The sequence below is a fragment of the Coregonus clupeaformis genome, chromosome 18 (assembly GCF_020615455.1).
Source record: "Coregonus clupeaformis isolate EN_2021a chromosome 18, ASM2061545v1, whole genome shotgun sequence".
NCBI classification, from domain to species: domain Eukaryota; kingdom Metazoa; phylum Chordata; class Actinopteri; order Salmoniformes; family Salmonidae; genus Coregonus; species Coregonus clupeaformis.
The window spans coordinates 54,890,164-54,914,653 of record NC_059209.1 but is presented as its reverse complement, the minus strand read 5'-3'; the positions used below and the strand labels follow the sequence as shown (position 1 = coordinate 54,914,653).

Below are 24,490 nucleotides of genomic sequence, written 5' to 3'. Positions count from 1 at the left end.
CAAAATGATCACAAGAACGGTGAGCAAAAATCCCAGAACCACACGGGGGGGACCTAGTGAATGACCTGCAGAGAGCTGGGACCAAAGTAACAAAGCCTACCATCAGTAACACACTACACCGCCAGGGACTGAAATCCTGCAGTGCCAGACGTGTCCCCCTGCTTAAGCCAGTACATGTCCAGGCCCGTCTGAAGTTTGCTAGAGTGCATTTGGATGATCCAGAAGAGGATTGGGAGAATGTCATATGGTCAGATGAAACCAAAATAGAACTTTTTGGTAAAAACTCAACTCGTCGTGTTTGGAGGACAAAGAATGCTGAGTTGCATCCAAAGAACACCATACCTACTGTGAAGCATGGGGGTGGAAACATCATGCTTTGGGGCTGTTTTTCTGCAAAGGGACCAGGACGACTGATCCGTGTAAAGGAAAGAATGAATGGGGCCATGTATCGTGAGATTTTGAGTGAAAACCTCCTTCCATCAGCAAGGGCATTGAAGATGAAACGTGGCTGGGTCTTTCAGCATGACAATGATCCCAAACACACCGCCCGGGCAACGAAGGAGTGGCTTCGTAAGAAGCATTTCAAGGTCCTGGAGTGGCCTAGCCAGTCTCCAGATCTCAACCCCATAGAAAATCTTTGGAGGGAGTTGAAAGTCCGTGTTGCCCAGCGACAGCCCCAAAACATCACTGCTCTAGAGGAGATCTGCATGGAGGAATGGGCCAAAATACCAGCAACAGTGTGTGAAAACCTTGTGAAGACTTACAGAAAACGTTTGACCTGTGTCATTGCCAACAAAGGGTATATAACAAAGTATTGAGAAACTTTTGTTATTGACCAAATACTTATTTTCCACCATAATTTGCAAATAAATTCATTAAACATCCTACAATGTGATTATCTGGATTTTTTTTTCTCATTTTGTCTGTCATAGTTGACGTGTAACTATTATGAAAATTACAGGCCTCTCTCATCTTTTTAAGTGGGAGAACCTGCACAATTGGTGGCTGACTAAATACTTTTTTCCCCCACTGTAGCCACCCTATCAGATTCATGATTACCAATGGTGACAAAGTAACTCCGGCCATCTAGATAAGATCTGAACCAATCAAGGACTGTCCCGGAGAGTCCTACCCACTTTTCCAGCCTATCTATAAGTGTTCCATGATCGACAGTGTCAAATGCTTCACTGAGATCTAATAGAACCAGAACTGTTACTTTATCAGAATCAGTATTCAGCTGTATATCATTTAAAACTTTAATCAGGGCCGTTTCAGTACTGTGGTGAGGTCAGAAACCTGACTGAAATTTGTCTAAGAGACCGCATGAGGTCACAAAATTGCTGAGTTGATTGAAGACAACCTTCTCAATGATCTTGGCTATGAAAGGGAGATTTGATACAGGTCTATAGTTGTTCATTATAGATGCATCCAGTGTTCTCTTTTTTAATAGGGGCTTAATGGCAGCTGTTTTTAGAGACGTTGGGAAAATGCCTGATTGCAGAGAGCTATTAACTATTTTTGTTAAAAATTGTTTAAAAAAAGTCTGATGGCAGTGTGTCGAGACAGCAAGTGGAAGCTTTAAGATGTCGAACTGTTTCTTCTAGGGATTTTTGATCAATTGTATTAAAATGCGACATAATAACCAAGTTATGTCTTGGTGGTCGTGGTGACGGTACAGAGTCCTTTTTAGACTGAGCAGTTTTGATGGTCCGTCTTATACTTATAATTTTTTCACTAAAGAAACACGCAAATTCATTACATTTCACAGTGGACATGAGTTCTGATGGTATCTGCTTTATTGGGTTTGTAAGCTTGTCGACCATGACAAATAGAGTGCGGGTATTGTTGATATTCTTGTTGATCATTCCCGATAAATGTTGCGGTCTGGCCCTGCGTAACTCATTGTTGAAGCTACCAAGGCTTTGTTTAGCTATTTAGCAGTCTTATGGCATGGGGATAGAAGCTGTTCAGGAGCCTGTTGGTGTCAGACTTGATGCACAGGTATCGCCTGCCGTGCGGAAGCAGAGAGAACAGTCTATGGCTTAAGTGGTTGGTCTTTAACGATTAGAAGTTGTTAAGAAGCCTTTTGGTCCTAGATTTGGCGCTCCGGTACTGCTTGCCGTGCGGTAGCAGAGAGAACAGTCTATGACTTGGGTGACTGGAGTCTTTGACAATTTTTTGGACCTTCCTCTGACACCACCTAGTATATAGGTCCTGGATGTAAGGAAGCTTGGCCCCAGTGATGTACTGGGCCGTACGCACTACCCTCTGTAGCGCCTTACGGTCAGATGCCGAGCATACCAGACGGTGATGCAACCGGTCAGGATGCTCTCGATGGTGCAGCTGTAGAACATTTTGAGGATCTGTGGACCCATGCCAAATCTTTTCAGTCTCCTGAGGGGGAATAGGTGTTGTTGTGCCCTCTTCACAACTGTCTTAGTGTGTTTGGACCATGATAGTTTGTTGGTGATGTGGACACCAAGGAACTTGAAACTCTCGACCCGCTCCACTTCAGCCCTCCTTTTCCTATAGTCCATAATCAGCTCCTTTGTCTTGCTCAGATTGAGGGAGAGGTTGTTGTCCTGGCCTGAACTGAATGCATTCAACTGAAATGTGTCTTCCGCATTTAACCCAACCCCTCTGAATCAGAGAGGTGTGGGGGCTGCCTTAATCGACATCCACGTCATCGGCGCCCGGGGATCAGTGGGTTAACTGCCTTCCTCAGGGGCAGAACGACAGATGTTTACCTTGTCAGCTCAGGGATTCGATCCAGCAACCTTTCGGTTACTGGCCCAACGCTCCTACCCGCCAGGCTACCTGACGACCTCAACACGGCCCCTTTCTTGCATATTCCGCATGTGGGCTACTCTCGTTGGACGGAAGGAGTCCGGAAATGTTTTCTTTAAAGTAAAGGACAGTTAAGCAAAATTCAATTGACCAAGAGTTTGATATTAGTTTGCAGTCAGTGACAGACATTGTCAAACAACAATACTACTCTCTAGTAGTCTGATGCAGAAAATCAGGTTGATACATTTTCCTTTCCCAGGATCATTAAGGCCCTAGATCAGGGTTCTCCAACTCAGGTTCCAGGGTTACTAGGTATAGGCCTAAAGGCTTTTATTCCAGCGCATCATTAACACACCTTGTTCAAATAAAACGTATCATGGTATTTAGTCTGGGCCATGATTAGCTGAATCAGAGGGGTGTAACGAAAGCCTGCACACTCTCCAGTCTCCAGTACCAGTATTTGCTATGAATTATTAAATGAGCAAAATTAAAAGCCATTAACTAATTTATAGTAACCCAAGATCAATATACTTTGACACGGAATAGTGAAGACAGGCCTAGATGTGGCACATTCAATTCACTTGTTTGGGACTTCTTAGTTTACCCAAATGGAAAAATATTGGTTTCCTTATCTTGAAAGTCTATGTACCAGCATAGATTGTGATCCACACTCTAGGTTTGCATACCTAGCCACAACCAGTATTTACGTACATTAGTATGACCAACAACAATGAGAGTGACTGGACCCCATGCAGCTTGCTCATATATTTGCATGCACCTCACCTCACCTGAAATCAGAATGTGACTTAAACAAAGGCAGATTCTCTTTGTCAAACAAAGAAATGCAAAGCAATCACAGGCAAACTGCTATCATGGAGTGAAGGATGCCAGCAAAGGGCACTAGATGACACCCCACTGTGTTTATTAGGGGGCATTATTGTCAGCTCTTTTAACAGGACTGGCATTTGTCATCTGTTGACACTTCTTAAATGAGGCCTCCAGTGGCACAAGGCCAATTCAGTTATAATTCTATCCCAATCAGTTCCCAGTCAAGTAGCCTTCTAGAATTCACACTTGATCCATCTGGCACTAACTGTGGCTGTCAGCAGAATATTGAGTAATACTTCACCCAGAGAGGTAGGAGAGAGGATGGGGAGGGATGAAATTACCATGGGTGAATGAGAGGAATGCCCCCTTCAAGTCCCCACACTACAGCCAAAGCTAAGGCATGGGCACAGCGAGTGACATGTCCCCTTATTCACATCGGCATTTATAGACAGAGGGACAGAATGATTGATTTGTGAATGGGAGAGGTATATTCTAAGGATGACAGTAAACCTGTCAGTTTGATTTATTATTCACTGTTATCCATCCCGTTTAGATGGCTGTGACTAGTCAGCCAGAACTACGACCAAATATGGATTATCTTCAAGTATTGTATTAAGAATATATTTGTATTAACAAAGTCAAATGAGAAGTACAACAGGATATTATGTAGCTAATATAACACATGGAACAAACAAAGGTGTTACATTTTAAGTGTTAAAACAGGCATAGACTTGGCCAAGGTACAATATGCAAGATGATGATGCTGGACCAGTTCACCCTGCACTGTCCTGTCTGAACAGAGGTCCAGTTGATTTCCTAAATAGGCAAGCTACTCGGCCCAACGTCATGGCGGTTGTTTCCCAAAATAGCTGAGTGCAGCCGCATCCCAAGTGCAACACTTTGTACACGGTTATCTTTAGACACATAGATTAGAGCTTTATTCTTAAAGATGTGTAAAAAAAAAATGGAAGCTGAGGATTTGTTTGAAGTCAGAGAGCGTTAAACCTCTTATCCGTCAGACACCTTCTGGAACATGTGTTCTTTCGGTTCTGGATTCATCAGGCACCTCTCACAATATCATCACCGGAAAGGTGCTCCTCACAGGAGAAAAATCTGTTTAATGGAACTAAATCCTACTTTGGGATTATTCACAGAGAACACAACTAGCTAACTAAACCAGGATTAACACAGATTGGTTAAATGGAATCCTTTTAATCTTTAGGCGATGAAAGCAGAGAAGTTTTGATTACATGAAGAGTAATCATCTCACCTAAAAATAGTTCTAATGCGAGACAGACTAATGAACTATAACTGGAGAACTAAGTACAGTAGTGAGAAGTCCTGCTCATTGTGGTAGAGCGTAGTGTACCAGAGTTGGCCCTGCGTTGACGGTCTCCTCGTTCTCACAGCACCAGTCTATCCTCACCACCCTCCTGGATGACCTGACCAATGGAGGCCTGGCTCTGGGCCCTCAGGAAGCACCCACGCTTGCACGCCATCAGCTGCTCCAGGTCGAGCCACATCTTCACCTGCTTCATGTTGGGCCAGTGGCTCTCCCTCACCGCCTTCTGCTGCTCACGCAACTTCTGTTGTTGTCCAAAGGGAAAGAGGAATAATTATTACATCATCACAACAGGCTCATTTTGACATCAAACAGTGTATGATACCAGCAGAGTTAAACAGCCATTTTCATTTGAATGCCTTTTCTTTCCAAGTGTCAGCATATGGTTTTGTATCAAACACTGAATGGAAGGGTGGTCATGACATCCTTGTATTCATTGACTGGAAGCTTGACCAGCCAAATATTACAAAGTGCATTAGCATCAAGCCTATAACCATAGATGGGAAACCCTAATAAAGAAGTAGCTTGTCACGAATGTGTCAGGGGGAAATATAGATGACTGTTGATGCACTGAGGACTAACGTAGAGAGAAATCAGCATGCAACCCTACAGCTGCTCCACAGTGATGAGTGGACAGACATTTACATTTTTAAATTTTAGTCATTTAGCAGACGCTCTTATCCAGAGCCACTTACAGTTAGTGAGTGCATACATTTTCATACTGGTCCCCCGTGGGAAACGAACCCACAACCCTGGCGTTGCAAGCGCCATGCTCTACCAACTGAGCTACACGAGACTAACTGAGGACACGGGAGTAATGTATCACTGCTGCGTGTTATACAAGCTGCACCTATACTGGCGTGCTGCAGCAGCACGTCTACATTACAGCTCGTCTACTGGGCCAAATGGTTTAGCAGGAATGCAGATGGGCCCCCTCTGCCATACACTTTCTCCTCTCTGGCCACATTCTTATCAGGGGGAGGAAGGAAGGAACCTAAAGTATGGCCTCTGTGTTTGCAGGGGATCCATTTCAGATTCCATTGGCACTGTGCCTGCATGCTGACAAAGCACCTCCTTGCTCACCTTGCCCAGGGACTCCTGCTCTGCAATGTTCTTCATGTACTGCTCCCTGTGAAACAGCCAGAGGGTCAGAGTTCATGTGAGCCTATTAACTTTCGCAAGCTCAATGCTGCCATTATAACATTACTGTGAGTTTTACAAGGGAAATACTACCTGTTAGTTGAATAACACAAAATAGCAAATATTCATAACATATTTTATTAACCTCTTAAGGATCGGACCCTTTTTTTCAATTCTCGCCTAAAATGACATACCCAAATCTAACTGCCTGTAGCTCAGGACCTGAAACAAGGATATGCATATTCAGAGGTGAATGTATCAAACCAGTTGCCGTGATACGTTTTTTGTTGTTGTGCACGCTCCTCAAACAATAGCATGGTATGTTTTCACTGCAATAGCTACTGTAAATTGGACAGTGCAGTTAGATTAACAAGAATGTAAGCTTTCTGCCCATATAAGACATGTCTATGTCCTGGAAAGCTTACCATTACTTACAACAGTCAAGCTAATCACATTAGCGCAAGTTAGCTCAACCGATCCCGTAGAGGTTAAACCAGTATTTTATTTACATATTTTTCCTTTAGCAAAGCAATACTTCTGGACACACTTGGAAATGCATAGCTATAGTATATAAAAGACCTGAGGGTGAATCTACTAACGGACTGCTGTAAGTGTATCCTTTGAGGGAGGTATTTGGGGAGGTGTGTGGCAACAGTAGCAGATGCACAAGTGTTGTAATAGGAGCATATGGAGGTGACTACGGTAATAGAAGTCCTAAGCAGCTGGCAGACTCAGCTCAGCGTGCTCACCTGATGGTCTTCCTCCTCTCTTGCGGATCAGGGGACACGTAGGCCTTCATCTCTTCTGCTGCTCGCTGCATTTGCAACTCAAATGATCTGTGAAGAACAGAGAGAGATGGGGAGAAAGAGAGAGAGATGGGGATAGAGAGAGAGAGCAAGAAGAACGAGAGCTCTGGTTTACTGTCACAGTACAGAACAGGTGTTGGGGAAGAGGTTGTTTGCTACTTGAGCCCCTTACCTCTATCATGCAGTTGATTACATTTACATATTTAGCAGATGCTCTTATCCAGAGCGACTTACAGGAGCAATTAGGGTTAAGTGCCTTGTTTAAGGGCACATCGACAGATTTTTCACCCAGTCGGCTCGGGGATTAGAACCAGTGACCTTTCGGTTACTGGCACAACGCTCTTACCCACTAAGCTACCTGCCGCCCTGGAGTTGATGTAGTGGAATCGGTTTTCCTCCCGATTCATCTCCACCCTCAGAGCTCTCACCTCCTGCAATGGGAGGTGGTGAATGAAAACATTCGACCATAAGAAACTGAACTGTTCCTCATGGAGAGAACATTCAAATTGTGTGGTGTATGTGAACAAATGATATAAAGAAAATGTCATACGTGGTGATATGTGGGGGTGTTAGATACGTCAGGTGTCTACACACAGCATTTCATATTGTACCTGCTCCAGTTTGAATCGGTTACTCTCCAGGCCTGCAGCACAGCTGTCATACTGGGCCTTCCTCTCCTCCTACTCTTGAGTTAGCTCCTGTGATGAAAGAAAAACCCATTCACAGATACATGAACAGAGAAATACACATACATGCACATATTCTACAGCATTTAAAAAAGACAGTACAATGACAAGACAATTCACTGTTATAGTATGTTATGTACAGTGCATTCGGAAAGTATTCAGACCCCTTGACTTTTTCCACATTTTGTTACGTTACAGCCTTATTATAAAATGGATTACATGTGGGTTTTTTCCTCATCAATCTACACACAATACCCCATAATGACAATGCAAAAACAGATTTGTAGATATGTTTGCTAATTTAAAAAACAAAAAATACAATCTGAAATATCACATTTACATAAGTATTCAGACCCTTTACTCAGTACTTTGTTGAAGCACCTTTGGCAGCGATTACAGCCTCGAGTCTTCTTGGGTATGACGGTACAAGCTTGGCACACCTGTATTTGGGGAGTTTCTCCCATTCTTCTCTGCAGATCCTCTCAAGCTCTGTCAGGTTGGATGGGGAGCGTCGCTGCACAGCCATTTTCAGGTCTCTCCAGAGATGTTTGATTGGGTTCAAGTCCGGGCTCTGGCTGGGCCACTCAAGGACATTCAGAGACTTGTCCCTAAACCACTCCTGCGTTGTCTTGGCTGTGTGCTTAGGGTCGTTGTCCTGTTGGAAGGTGAACCTTCGCCCCAGTCTGAGGTCCTGAGCGCTCTAGAGCAGGTCTTCATCAAGGATCTCTCTGTACTTTGCTCCGTTCATCTTTCCCTTGATCCTGACTAGTCTCAGTCCCTGCTGCTGAAATACATCCCCACAGCATGATGCTGCCACCACCATGCTTCACCGTAGGGATGGTGCCAGGTTTCTTCCAGACATGATGCTTGGCATTCAGGCCAAAGAGTTCAATCATGTTTTCAGACCAGAGAATCTTGTTTCTCATGGTCTGAGAGTCCTTTAGGTGCCTTTTGGCAAACTCCAAGCGGGCTGTCGCGCCTTTTACTAAGGAAGGGTTTCCATCTGGCCACTTTTCCATAAAGGCCTGATTGGTGGAGTGCTGCAGAGATGGGAGAACCTTCCAGAAGGACAACTATCTCCACAGAGGAACTCTGGAGCTCTGTCAGAGTGACCATCGAGTTCTTGGTCACCTCCCTGACCAAGGTCCTTCTCCCCCGATTGCTCAGTTTAGCCGGGCAGCCAGCTCTAGGAAGACTGTAGGTGATTCCAAACTTCTTCCATTTAAGAATGATGGAGGCCGCTGTGTTCTTGGGGACCTTATATAGATGCACTGTCAACTGTGGGACCTTATATAGACAGGTTTGTGCCTTTCCAAATCATGTCCAATCAATTGAATTTACCACAGGTGGACTCCAAATCAAGTTGTAGAAACATCAAGGATGATCAATGGAAACAGGATGCACCGGAGCTCCATTTCGAGTCTTATAGCAAAGGGTCTAAATACTTATGTAAATAAGGTATCTGTTTTTTATTTTTAATACATTTGCAAAAAAATCTAAAAACCCGTTTTCACTTTGTCATTATGGGGTATTGTGTGTAGATTGATGAGGGAAAACATTAATTTAATTCATTTTAGAATAAGGCTGTAACGTAACAAAATGTGGAAAAAGTCAAGGGGTCTGAATACTTTCCGAATGCACTGTATGCAAAAGTTAGTTTCCCCAACCCCTTTCATATCACTATCAGATCAAAGCACCATTTTACTTAATCTTAGCTCTAGCTTAGTCTATTAATATATTTCTGCCGCAGCTTTTCATCATTAGTTAATGTTAGCCAGTATGATGGTGTACCAATTTAGGGAACACATGTTGGAAAATATGATCCCCTGCTTTAGCAGATGGATGTGAGGGGCTTTCCCTATCGTACACTTTACATATAGACTACATGTAAACTATCGTTAATGGACTCCACAAAAATCCTGCAAACCTTATTCTACCTCATGTTATTTTTTGCGCTACATTGATATTGATGACTGCATTGTTGGGTTTGGAGCTTGCAAGAAAGGCATTTCACCGTACTTGTGCATGTGACAAAAACTTGAAACTTGAAAGTGAATAGCAGCTGGTGGAGGCATCAGGGTTTTCCCCTTTGTTAAACCTCTTGACCTCATGTCATGCTTTGATAAGCTTCTAGTTTCGCATAATAATCTGGGGTTGTAAATGTGGCTAATTCTATAGACACAGCTCTGTGTAATGACACAATTTGAAGATGAAACTGCTGACAAAGTTATACAGCGTGTGACGTTCACCTGACACTGCTGTCTCAAAGGCCTCAGTTCCTATATGATAGGCGCAAGGGCAGACTTTTTCTCCACTATCGTCGAATTCAGTTTCTTCACCTGAAAAACAGTATCACATATTTCAAAATAATCCACAGAAATGTCAGTTTAAGATGACTAACTATACCCATAATGACATCTGATAATCATAATGTCACTGGTGTTGTACACAAGCAGGGTCCTTATAGGGTGTGTATGCAGAGGCAGGGCTATCTAAGGCCAACCAGGAGATTGGAAGATTGTGAGGTGAGTGAAAGTCTACTTTAGAGGGGCAGGTGTTGCAGCTCTAAGCACTGTGAAGGGTTGAGTCCACCAAACAGGCAGGGCTCAGCTCAACACCTGGGAGTTCAGGCCACTTTGTTCTCCAGTGTGTGTGTATAGAAGTGTGTGTGTATAGCATGTGGTCTATTGTGAGAAATCTGGAAGATTGTGAGGTGAGTGAAAGTCCACGTTTATAGCTACAGCCAGAGATGCTTGATCATTGGGAGCGGCACAGTCTACTATCTGCTAAGTGTGAAAGCTGCCAGCTTTAACCACAAACCCTGACTACGCTTTAAAGAATTTCAAAAACATCTTGGACTGGGGTCTAATCAGCTGCAACTGGTTCTATTTGGACATTCTTGCAATGGGATGACAGATTGATAAAACTGGTTGATTTGGTAATCAAACCTGGCTTAAAACTCAGCAACTACTCTTCTTTTCCCCTGAATACAAGCACAAAAGGACAGTTGAAGTATGCACAAGGGGTATTTCAAAGGTATCAAGACACTAAATCAATGCGAAGAAATCAATGCCACAAACAAAACAGCACATAGTCAGGGCCTCCCGAGTGGCGCAGCAGTCTAAGGCACTGCATCGCAGTGCTTGAGGTGTCGCTACAGACCCAGGTTCGAGCCCAGGCTGTGTCACAGCCGGCTGTGACCGGGAGTCCCATAGGGCGGTGTACAATTGGCCCCAGCGTCATGCATGTTAGGGAAGGGTTTGGCCGGGGGGCTTTACTTGGCTCATCGCTCTCTAGCGACTCCTTGTGGTGGGCCGGGCGCCTGCAGGCTGACTTCGGTCATCAGTTGGACGGTGTTTCCTCCGACACATTGGTGCGGCTGGCTTCCGGGTTAAGCGGGCGGGTGTTAAGAAGCACGGTTTGGGGGGTCATGTTTCAGAGGACGCATGACTCGACCTTCGCCACTCCCGAGCCCGTTGGGGAGTTGCAGCGATGAGACAAGATCGCAATTGGATATCACGAAATTGGAGAGAAAAAGGGGGTAAAAAAACAACAACACATAGTCAGACAAGAACCGTTCTTGTAAAACAAATTGTGCTGTGTTGGGGTAGTGCATTTGAAGGCAATGAGCATCATCCTGAGTATGGGTGGTCTGGAGTGGGTAAAGATCTGTCCCTGTGGTAAAGTGACATGCTACTCAGACATTGGCTCCGATCCCCTGGTATAGTCACCATTTCAGACATGTCGTCCAGCGAGCGTCCCTTCATCTCGTCCAGCTCACTCTTGATGGCCGACACCCTCTCCAGTTCCTCCTGAGTGTCACTGTACCCAGAGATCCCCTTCTGTGTCTCCATGGATTGCTACACAGACAACAATGTGGCCATATGGAGTTCCAGTCATCAGTTACTACACAAAATATGAGATCCTTGTGCCTTGTAATATGGCAGCATAACATAATGAGATTGTGTCCAGTTTTATCATCCTAAACCAAATGTCAGTGTAGGGACCTGGCAAGAGTTCACTAGAAATAATAATAATAAGCCATTTAGCAGACGCTTTTATCCAAAGCGACTTACAGTCATGCGTGCATACATTTTTGCGTATGGGTGGTCCCGGGGATCGAACCCACTACCTTGGCATTACAAGCGCCGTGCTCTACCAGCTGAGCTACAGAGGACCACAAACACCTGGCACTTGAGCAATGTAGTCTATCTACACCCACACGAGCTGCAAGGCAATGGGATATTTTTAATGAGTGTAATCAGTAAATACAAGTTAATAATTTGAGATGAGTAAACCTCCATGTAATAACATACAATGGCTCACCTAATTAATTGTTTATAATTAGTTTGCACCATGTCGACAAATGTAAGTCTATAGCTGTGACTCAGTGACTAAGTTACTCCCTCCCTGTCTGGGAGGATAAATCACAGATAGCCTAGTCCGGTGTTGCAGCTCTAAGCACTGTGAAGGGTTGTGTCCACACAAACAGGCAGGGCTCAGCTCGACACCTGGGAGTACAGGCCACTTTGTTCTCCAAGAAGAAGAGAAGGTTACATGCGGTTGAGGTAGCAGTGTGTGCATGTTCAGTCTATTGTATATGATGAGTGAGAAAACTGTGACCTATGAAAATAAACACAATTTCCTTCCCATGTAGCCCCCAGCCCTCTCCTGCAAATATGTTCAAACACTGATAAAGACTGAATGTGAATGACCTAATGAAACTACATGAATTCTAATATTTGTTTCTGATATGAATAGTTCACAGTGGCAGGCAGGGCTTCTAGCATGTTCTGGATTATACTGTATAACCAACATTGTTGCAGCAAATGGTTCATCGTTTTATGTGGGAGGGGTAATGGTTGGGAACAGGAATGCAGGTGGCGACAGGAGAGGGGTCTCAGGCACCAACAACCAACCAGCCGTGGTACAACGGGTAAGGGGGGGGTGCATCCACTGATAAAAAAATACCAGCGTCAGAGAGAAACAGATGCAGCCTTCGCAAATAGCAGCAGGCCAGCACTCCCTGATCAGCCAGGCTTTCAGCAAGTCAGGAGGTCAGAGGCTTCTGAGGTGTGAAGTCATTTCCAACGAAGGTCAATGCAATTTGTATGAACAAGGGCAGGATGGAAAGGCACGTGTACCACTATAAGGGGGCTTCTATGCGGTATGGAGGAAAGCAGGTAGGGTCGATAGCTGCCCTGCTGTGAAAGGGGACTGGTGCGGTGCATTACCAGTTGCTGTTGGCCGACCTCATGCCTCTGTTTTAGGATCTCCTCTGTCCGCTGCAGGACCCCGTACTCAGCTCGGTAATCTCCTGCCTCTTCTTCTTGAACACAGTCCCCTTGCTGTGCAGTTTCCCGACAAAACGTTTGAACTGAGAGGAACCGAGAGTGACTGTCATGAAAAAATATGCTAAGAGAAAGGGGATGACCAAAAGTAATGACAATAACATTGTAAAGTAATGACAATAACATTGTAAAGTAATGACAATAACATTGCATAGTTTTGTGTCTGAAAATGAGACTGACATGTTCTCTTTCTTCCCAGATACACAAGGACAACCACATCTTGAAGCAAGGTCATCCTCTCCAATTCCTACCAAGACAGACATGACCCCTGGCAAACACACCAAATGTTGGCCAACTGGATGCGGCACTCAACCCGCCCTCCCCCTTTCTCTGTAGGGGTACGATGAGACATTTACATTTTAGTCATTTAGCAGACGCTCTTATCCAGAGCGACTTACAGTTAGTGAGTGCATACATTTTTTTTGTTCTTTCTTTTTCATACTGGCCCCCTGTGGGAATCGAACCCACAACCCTGGCGTTGCAAACGCCATGCTCTACAAACTGAGCTACACGGGACTCCTGTGCATGTCAACATTTATAGCCGTTGTTCATTCTGGAGAACAACCCCAGAAATCACAGAATGTTACGTCACTTAAGGCATGCACGGCTTGTGCGCGAGAACGTATGGTTTGTTTTATTTCAGGACATCAAGTGCAGACAAGGTTGAGAGGGAATTAGCAGGCAGAACAATGCTGCATAGCATTCCCTCATCACATACAATATGTCCCCAGAACAACTGCTACTAAATTAGCCAGCACTTTGAAGGGCTTGAACTATTTATCATGACAAACACATACTCAGGACAGGAGGATAGTTGTTGAAAATGCAGCACAATGGGATAGTAGATAATGAAACATTGTATGCACATACAGTATATGCACTGTGCAAATTTATAAATAGCAGTTGCCTACAGTATATGTGAAATCCATTTTGGCCGGGTGAATAACCTTTCCAGATTGAGCAAACACATCTGTTATTTATGTTGGGGGAATTTGGGGTGTAAGGGAACAGAGAGCCAAGCAATGGATGATGGAACACTAGAAACATGGTGGACTAGTTAGTAGTGGGTTTAAAACCAAGCTAACTGAGGATGAGCACACAGGGTCATAATACAGAGGCCCTCCTGCAGCTGCCGGGTGACGTGATTACATGCAAGTTCAGAAATGGAAAGTGCCTCTGATAAGGTGATAATTTCCACCATGACCCCAGGAGAGACTGATAAGTCCTTTCCATTTACCACAGAAATCCTCCTTGTTCTTACCTACTGTTTCACCATACTGAGAAATCAGGTTTAGAGTTTCCTTTCACATCAAAACACACTCCCTCATTATCGAGAGGAGCAGATGAAACCACCCACATTGAACAGGGCATTGGGGAGAGCAGGGAGAAAGTGGCTGCTATTTCAGACAGGCAGCTTATGTGCCTCGCCAGACTGTCCAGCGCTCAGCGCGATGTTCTCACTGCGTGTGGAACTCCTGCTCATAAAACACTCAGACATGAACATATGGGTGCAGTACGTGCCCTATCCATCAGCGACCACCAACTATATACTGTAGAGCTGCTTATGGCAAATGTTCCTCTGCAAACAGCAACAGGCTTAGTCTGAGATTTGAAGAGTGGTCGTTCTCCAGGCACAGGGTGTGTTGACACACAGGAGTGATGGCTCCTGGCACTGTGTTGCAGAGTCAAAAAGGCACTCAAATTTGAGAGTCCACTCTCTGCCAATGGTTCAGAGAGATCTAACCGAACATGGCGTCAAAGTTTGTGTCAGTTTGTTTCGATTGGGGTAAAATATCAGCCATCGAGTTACATTTAGTTGAAGGATTTACACCGCAATGGTTTGTGTTTTCTGAATTAATTTATAAGATTTATTTATAAGATATTAGAAAACAGCTAACATTTCAGACAGTTTGTTCTACAGTCCTGGTTCTAGGTAGTCCATGTTGTGGTCTATTTTTAACCTTGCATGGGAATGTGGGAGAGTGAGTGGAAAGGGATAAGTAGCTTTAGCCAGTGAGCCCTTCTCTGTTTACATAAGAGCAGAAATAGCATCTCATGTTCAGTGCAGCGCACAACTCTACCGCGCCTCACTCTTATCCACAAAGTTTGACGTCAGCAAACAGTTTTGAGTGGTGGGCAATTGTACAACGTAACATGTGAATACTGAGCTGATTGTATCAGTGGAGGCTGCTGAGGGGAGGACGGCTCATAATAATGGCTGAAACGGAGTAAATGGAATGGCATCAAACACATAGAAACCATGTGTGTCACACCCTGGCTATGGGACTCTAGTTGTTGAGCAAGGGTGTGTTTGTTCTATGTGGTGTATTTTTATGTTGGGGGTTCTAGTTCGTCTATTTCTATGTTTGCCTGAGTGACTCCCAATCAGAGGCAACGAGCGTCAGCTGTTGGCTGGTTGTCTCTGATTGGGAGCCATATTTAAACTGTCTGTTTTCCCTTTGTGTTTGTGGGTTTTTGTTCCGTGTTCGGTCATTGTCACCGTGGACTTCACGAGTCGTTTCTTGTTTTGTTTATTGTGTAGATTATCACTAAAGATAATAAAGTTCACCATGTTCGTTCAACACGCTGCGCATTGGTCTCTCCCTGACGATCGTGACAGAAAAACCCACCATACCAGGACCAAGCAGCGTGTCCAGGAGCAGGCAGCCTGGTCATGGGAGGAGATATTGGACGGGAAAGGGTCCTGGACCTGGGAGGAGATCCTGGCCGGGATGGATCGCCGGCCATGGAGTGAGACAGTTGAGAGGCGACGGAGAGAGGAGCAACGGCGTAAGCAGTGTCAGCGTCGGACGGTCGAGAGGCAACCCCAAAAAATTTTTAGGGGGGGCACACGGCAGGGGCGACTGGGCAGCAGGAGGCTGCCACAGGGCGATTAGGTGAGGAGGCCACCAGGTTAAGGGGGCTACTGGCCCAGAGGGAGCAGGAGTTAGTGTTGCAGAGGATGGAGCTATTGGAGGCGATAAGGGAAAGGGTGAGAAATGAGGCACGGCGAGAGGAACTCGGTAGGCAGCTGAGGGAGCGGAGGGTTATGATGAAACCCAGTCCCGCTCCTCACACCAAGCAAGTGGTGTGCGTCACCAGTCCGGTCCGGCCCGTTCCTGCTTCCCGCACTAAGTGTACGGTGCACGTCGCCAGCCCAGCCCGGCCTGTTCCTGCCCCTCGCACCAAGCCTACGGTGTGCGTCGCCAGCCCGGCCCGGCCTGTTCCTGCCCCTCGCACCAAACCTACGGTGTGCGTCGCCAGCCCGGCCCGGCCCGTTCCTGCTTCCCGCACTAAGTGTACGGTGCACGTCGCCAGCCCAGCCCGGCCTGTTCCTGCCCCTCGCACCAAGCCTACGGTGTGCGTCACCAGCCCGGCCCGGCCTGTTCCTGCCCCTCGCACCAAACCTACGGTGTGCGTTGCCAGCCCGGCCCGGCCTGTTCCTGCCCCTCGCACCAAACCTACGGTGTGCGTCGCCGGCCCGGCCCGTTCCTGCTTCCCGCACTAAGTGTACGGTGCGCGTCGCCAGCCCGGCCCGGCCTGTCCCTGCTCCACGCACCAAGCCTACGGTGTGCGTCGCCAGCCCAGCCCGGCCTGTCCCTGCTCCACGCACCAAGCCTACGGTGTGCGTCGCCAGCCCAGTCCGGCCTGTCCCTGCTCCACGCACCAAGCCTACGGTGTGCGTCGCCAGCCCAGTCCGGCCTGTCCCTGCTCCACGCACCAAGCCTACGGTGTGCGTCGCCAGCCCAGCCCGGCCTGTCCCTGCTCCACGCACCAAGCCTACGGTGCGCGTCGCCAGCCCGGCCCGGCCCGTTCCTGCTTCCCGCACTAAGTGTACGGTGCACGTCGCCAGCCCGGCCCGGCCTGTCCCTGCTCCACGCACCAAGCCTACGGTGTGCGTCGCCAGCCCAGCCCGGCCTGTCCCTGCTCCACGCACCAAGCCTACGGTGTGCGTCGCCAGCCCAGTCCGGCCTGTCCCTGCTCCACGCACCAAGCCTACAGTGTGCGTCGCCAGCCCAGTCCGGCCTGTCCCTGCTCCACGCACCAAGCCTACGGTGTGCGTCGCCAGCCCAGCCCGGCCTGTCCCTGCTCCACGCACCAAGCCTACGGTGCGCGTCGCCAGCCCGGCCCGGCCAGTTCCTGCCACTCGCACCAAGTCTACGGTGCGCGTCGCCAGCCCGGCCCGGCCTGTTCCTGCCACTCGCACCAAGCCAGGGGTGCAAGTCGTCAGCCTGGTCCAGCCCGTTCCTGCCACTCGCACCAAGCCAGGGGTGCGAGTCGTCAGCCTGGTCCAGCCCGTTCCTGCTACTCGCACCAAGCCAGGGGTGCGAGTCGTCAGCCTGGTCCAGCCCGTTCCTGCTACTCGCACCAAGCCAGGGGTGCGCATCGTCAGCCAGGTCCGGTCCTTTCCTGCCTCACGCACCAAGCCAGGGGTGCGCGTCGTCTGTCCGGCACAACCCGTGCCTGGGTCACCGGTGCCTAACCAGGTACCGGTCAACGGCTCCACTACGGAGTTGAAGCTAACCGCTCCTGCTACGTCCAGTCCAGCTCCAGCCAGCGGGGCCAGACCGGACCAGGGGCGCTATGGGGGGTTTGTTGGAGGGTGGTGGGCAAGCCCGGAGCCAGAACCGCCGCCGAGGAGGTATGCCCACCCAGCCCTCCCCTGTTTTGCTCTTTTTGAGGCGCGGTCGCAGTCCGCGCCTTTAGGGGGCGGTACTGTCACACCCTGGCTATGGGACTCTAGTTGTTGAGCCAGGGTGTGTTTGTTCTATGTGGTGTATTTCTATGTTGGGGGTTCTAGTTTGTCTATTTCTATGTTTGCCTGAGTGACTCCCAATCAGAGGCAAACGAGTGTCAGCTGTTGGCTGGTTGTCTCTGATTGGGAGCCATATTTAAACTGTCTGTTTTTCCTTTGTGTTTGTGGGTTTTTGTTCCGTGTTCGGTCATTGTCACCGTGGACTTCACGAGTCGTTTCTTGTTTTGTATTGGTTTTACACTTTAACTAATTAAAGTATGTTTGTTCATCACGCTGCGCCTTGGTCTCTCCCTGACGATCGTGACAATGTGTTTGATACAATTCCACTCATTCCGCTCCAGCCATTACCACGAGCCCGTCCTCCCCAATTAAGGTGCTACCAACCTCCTGTGGATTGTATATAGGGGTAGCACTCTTTTTTCTGCAAAATGACGATACATCACTCACCATCGAAAAAGGCTCTGACCCTGTTCCACTGGTGAGGAAGGGGATTACTATTGGTGTGGATGATGATGTTCAGACCAGAGTACTGAGCTGTGAGAGGTGGTTAGTTACTGGAACGTTACCTCGTCTCCCCGGATGACCTCATCTCCGTCCAGGTCTCGTGCCTGGCTGTTCTTCTGGCTCAGCTCTCGTCTAGTGAAGCTAGCTCCTCCCGCGCCTCCTGCAGCTCCTCCGCCTACGCCTCCTTCTTACGCGTTATGATGGACGCCTGCAAGACACACACCAGTCATATTATTAAATATACAGTCAATACAGATACAGCCAGTAGATGTACGCATACCCATTTATTGTAATTCGCACAAAATCCACAGCCAGAATAGTTAAGGAGGTAAGGTTGGCGCAACAGCGCGTCTACCACAAACCACAGCTAGGAAAGGTTGAGCGGTGGTTTATACAGTATGTGAGCAAACAAGAGCAGTTTATCCTCTATCATCTGCCTCACTATAGCAAAAGAGACAACAAAACACAAAGATATTAAAAATATCAATATGATAACCTGAATAATCCTTTTGATGATAAATGAAGCCGCCTCCCTTCATCAGACAACATCAATCATCCTCACAAGTTCAAAGAGCCTGCAAACGCTTAACCACACACAAACAGCCAGCTGTTACAGATTCATATAACTGACAAAGACCTGTGGATTTAGTATCAATGACGGAGAATGGCATTCTGAAATTGATATAACCATCCTATGTAATTGCTGGTGTTATGTCATATAACTCTACTATATGTTTAAAGAATGTGAGAAAATGAGAAACAAATCACCTGTTGCCTGAAAAGAGACAGTTTATCATCCATGAGGTCGTTTCGCATCATTCTTTTCTCAATCAGGTGGTTTATTTTTATGTTGTTTTCTCGAATCTGGACAAAGTGGGGAACAGTCAGACTTAAACTTTTTGGTTATTGTCAGTCATTCTTGAACCAAATTTACCAAACTGTGAAGGCTCTATAGCTTAATTTCCCAGGTAGGTAGATAGCTCACCTTGTCCTCCAGTTCCCCAAGCTCAGCTTGGCCCATGTCCGGCTCGGACACCACATTCTGCAGGTACTGCACCATCCGCCTCTTACTCTCCAGCTCCTTGGGCAGTTTGTCAGACACCATGTAGGAGTTGAACTTGATCTCCTCTTCAAGCCTCTTCATTAAGCCTGAGACAGTAACAGAGACATAGACATTTGATCAGGCTACATCATTCTGAAAGTCTTTGAAACACAATGAGGCACACCTGCTTATAGAAGAAAAGGGGGGTAATATGCACATCCTAAACTTGAGATGAGCACACCTGCTCATCACAATAATTAACATTAGACAAGATCAAGAGAGTGTATGAAAAATATTGTTTTAATTAATCAACTCAAGGGCATAACCTCAACATATAGTTCATTCGGAAAGTATTCAGACCCCTTGACTTTTTCCACATTGTTACATTACTGCCTTATTCTAAAATGGATTAAATAGATTTTTTCCCTCAATCAATACACAATACCCCATAATGACAAAGCAAAAACTGTTTAGAAATGTTTGCTAAATTATTACAAGTAAAAAACTGAAATATCACATTTACATAAGTATTCAGACTGAAAACCTTTATAAGAGGGTCACATGTTTTGATATGTGGTATTTTGAGTCATTGGATTGTCAAATGCTTCGTTAATGTGCCACCCACAAAAGGTCTCATGTCTGTCTTTCTTTACTTTGGTCATTTAGGAAACTATAAATGTGTAAATCTCCTGTGTGATTGTAGAGGCCACCACTAGACGAGGACAAAAAAAGAGGCAAATCCATATATGGTGAGCTCTAATGGAGCACTTCAAAGATCAGGATGATTACAGGGCCCTAATAGATGCGAATTAATTAAACAGAGATTCAGCCTAATCTGCTGTGTCCTTGACCTTTCAACCTTTTCAACCAGCTGTGGCGTGGAGGGTGATGCAGAACAGGCCTCCTCACTCTCTGGCTTGGCATCTGATGCTGCCTGCTGCAGGTCCTTCAGCTGCTGCTGAGATCTCTGCAGTCTCTGCTCTGCCTGTAAAAGCTGGACATATCCAAACGACAACACACCTTATCAGCATTTTAAAAGAAACCAACATCATGTCTCAACCAACATCATGCTTATCAATCTACTTGTAAGTGAATTTGGAATATGTAATTGACAACAATCTTTGATAATATGTAAACTTTTACCTATATATATATATATCACATATTTGTACTCTGTATGCAGCAAAGTTGATGATATGGGTTACAAAGCCTGTAAATTGGAAAGTTGGACAAAGCAGGACACAAGCTACCGAAAAAGACATGACATATCATTACTTGGTGCTTCTGCTCTTGCTTCTGCTGAGCCAGAGACTCTTCTCTCTTTTTCTACATGTAGTTGTCTGGCCAGTTCCAGCATCCGCTGGTGGTTGGACACTGACTCCACCTGGTGGACACAGATGAAACTGTGATACTGTTTCGGCATCTGAGATTGAGTTTCGCCTCACATGACAGCCGGGAGGCACTACCAACAACTCAAGTTTCCTCTCCTGGCATGGCCTTAAAGTATGACCCACTAAAATAGCACTCTATTACTCTTCTGCCCTGTAAAAGGGTGAAGCCTTGAGCCTCTCAGATGCCTGTCCAGTCTCATTACCACAAGGAATCCGTTGGCGTGTATGAGAGGTCATGTTTTCATTCCTCTGTGAGTCCCTGTGAGTTTCAGGCATTATGACAGGGTGGGCTTCCTCAAACAGACTGCCTGCCTTACCCTCTTCTTCAGCCGCTCCACTCGCTTGATCAGCTGGTCTTTCTCCTCTTCCATAGCACCAATGTCCTGAGGTTGGGGAAAATATTGTGTTGTAGCACTGTCTTAAGCGTATTCCATGTGACACCTATTGATAAGAGGTAAAAGTTTTTACCTTTCTGATCTCTGCAGTGGAAAAGCCAGAGGTCTTCAATTGCTCACACTCCTTATGGTAGGTCTTGAATCCTTCCACTAGTTCTTCATACTACAAAAACAAAAGATCAAACACTATGCAATGATTAATCACGTCTCAGTTATGCATTCCATCACATCTTTCTGACCCACAGTGACCTTAAAAATAATAAAATAATGGTTTTAATCATGGCATCATAGTGTGATCTCTCTAGTCTAGCGAGAGGAGGAGTCATGATCCCATGTATGATGTTATGCTTGCACCTTGAAGTCAGTGTTAAACAAACCTGGTGATAGGTGTCAGTGATGACATCGTCCTGCAGGAACCTCAAGCTTAACCAGGAAGCGAGCCAGGTAAGCTCTCTTCTTCAGCTCTGTGATCCTCTACAGCAGCCAGTGAAGGATAGGGTGAATCACAGGCTTACTCCCTGTCACCAGGCCCTGTCTAAAACGGCTCCTGTATGAAGAAAGACAGTGAGAAGCAAACACTTTCAGAGTTCTACTCAATGTCATTGGTTGTACTGCTAAAATCTGATTTGACCCCGTAAGTTGTACGTCAAAAATACTTACGGATCAGACATATTCCCAGGTGGTTTGTATTTCAACATCCCAAGCAAAGTGAACATTCTCTTTGCTGTTTGGTCAGGCATTTCTTCACGGATATCAATAGCTTGCTGAAATGAATAAAATATGATTTACAACTCACTCACACTTTAGATGACTGACTGGTAATTGGAAACACAATAGTAGTGGGGCTCCAAATGGGGTAGGTGTCATCATCAACATTACATTTGAGACATAAGATCAACTTGGCCAACTCATGATCAAAATTATGAGGTTGTTGTTTACATTGCCATTGTCTTCCCTTAGTGTCAATTTCAGCAAGAACATCGTTGACAATTTGCAGCAGTTGCATTGGCTCCAGTGAGTCAAACCTGATCAGGTTAAAGTTTTTCTTGAAGGGGTCTTTAATTCAGGTGCTCAACAATAAATGTAAGCTGCTTGCTCATCTTAAAATCAACTGGTCAGCTAACGTTAAAGCGAGGCAAAGAATTTTAGTTAATGTTAGCTAGTCAATAAGATTAGCAAAAAGACAGAATCAAAACTAGCATTACTAGTTTGCTTGCTACTGTAGCTATTTAGCTAGCTACCGTTAGGTGGATAGCTTGAAGCATCGCTATCTACACGCTAACAAGACAGTTCGTATGCACAAAGTGGCCAGCTGGCTTGTCCCCTTGTTTATTTCGATGAAAACTCGTTTTAAACACCAAAAACAACGTTTAGTCAGCAAAGCAATACCATCCATATCCGTCTTGGAAACCAGACACAAACGTCCTCGAGCTGGTTGGTAACAGGAAGTCTGCCCTAGAAGGCCTATGTAAATGACGATCGACAGAACAGCCGTTTTGGGATCTAAAATGCGTTTATTATGATCAAGTTCGATCCCCACGGTGAATTATTTAAAATATATTTAACTAAATAGTGATCCATTCTGACTATTACGTTTGTTGTCACACAGGACCACGTGCTGACACAGACCAATCACCGGTCTGCAGGCTAGGAGGAGGCTCGCGCCATCCTGTCGGGTTGTATCACATTTACATTACATTTACGTCATTTAGCAGACGCTCTTATCCTTTTACTTGAGTAAAAGTCTAAAAGTATTTGGTTTTAAATATACTTAAGTATCAAAAGGAAATGTAATTGCTAAAATATACTTAAGTATCAAAAGTAGAAGTGACTTTACTGGGTGACTTTCAGTTTGAAAATTGGGTACTTTTTCCACCACTGCCTCCTGGTACGGCAACTGCACCATCCGCAACCACAGGGCTCTCCAGAGGGTGGTGCGTTCAGCCCAACGCATCACCGGGGGCACACTGCCTGCCCTCCAGGACATCTACAGCACCCGGTGTCACAGGAAGGCCAAGAAGATCATCAAGGACCTCAGCCACCCGAGCCACTGTGATGAGGTGTGAATGACGGAGTCAGGCGCAGGAGGTAAAACACAGAAATCAAGAGTTTATTCAGTGTGCATGAATAAAGCGCAGCAAGCGTCAAAACAAAACTAGAACAAGGGAAAAATCCACCTTGGCTTCATACAAGGAAAGAGTAGCTCAACGGAGCTACTCACTCTCACAATGAACAATCACTCACAAAGGACAAGGGGGCAGAGGGAACACTTATACACAGACTAATGAGGGAATGAATACCAGGTGTGTGTGATTGACAAGACAAGACAAATGGAGTGATGATAAATGGAGCAGTAGTGGCTAGTAAGCCGGTGATGACGAACGCCAAAACCTGCCCAAGCAAGGAGGAGGGGAAGCCTCGGCTGAATTCGTGACAGCCACGGCCTGTTCGCCCCGCTATCATCTAGACGGCGGAGACTGTACAGGTGCATCAAAGCTGGGACCGAGAAACTAAAAAACAGCTTCTATCTCCAGGCCATCAGACTGTTAAATAGTCACCACTAGCCGGCCTCCGCCCAGTACCCTGCCATGAACTTTAGTCACTGTTACTAGCCATCTTCCACCCTGTACTCAAACCTGCACCTTAGAGACTGCTGCCCTATGTACATAGTCATTGAACACTGGTCACTTTAATAATGTTTACATACTATTTAACCCACTTAATATGTATATACACCATCATATACGGTACATATACAGTACACTGAGTATACCAAACATTAGAAAAACCTTCCTAATATTGAGTTGCATGGTTGAGCAATTACACAAATGTAAGCATCAGTTTGCAATACCTGGATGTGTATGCTGAAACAGCATGTTCCAGCATGTTTGTGAATGGGAATGTCAGTGAAAATTGTGAGTATGTCTGTGCTGTGAATCTGTGTTTCTCACCCTGCAAACGATGGGCTCCAGCAGCTTGTCGCTAGGCACATCCATCCAGGTCAATTCTATGGCAGCCGGGTCCCCAGGCAAGCACGGGGTCAGAAGGTCATCCACCATCAATTCACTGTTAGCACGGGATGGTCCTGGCACCTAGAGTACCATCTCAGACAACAAACTATCTTAAATCTCCTCAATAGTAGAGAAAGAGATACACATTTAGTGTGCTGTATAAAAGTCGACTGCAATAGAGTTACTATATCATGTGTACAGTGGGGAAAAAAAGTATTTAGTCAGCCACCAATTGTGCAAGTTCTCCCACTTAAAAAGATGAGAGAGGCCTGTAATTTTCATCATAGGTACACGTCAACTATGACAGACAAATTGAGAAAAAAAAATCCAGAAAATCACATTGTAGGATTTTTATGAATTTATTTGCAAATTATGGTGGAAAATAAGTATTTGGTCACCTACAAACAAGCAAGATTTCTGGCTCTCACAGACCTGTAACTTCTTCTTTAAG

General features: G+C 45.9%; 1 pseudogene; it reads right to left on the bottom strand.

Moving 5' to 3' along the window:
- Positions 1-2,768: 2,768 nt before the first annotated feature.
- Positions 2,769-24,228, bottom strand: LOC121551341 (annotated as a pseudogene).
- Between the last annotated feature and the right edge of the window lie 262 nt (positions 24,229-24,490).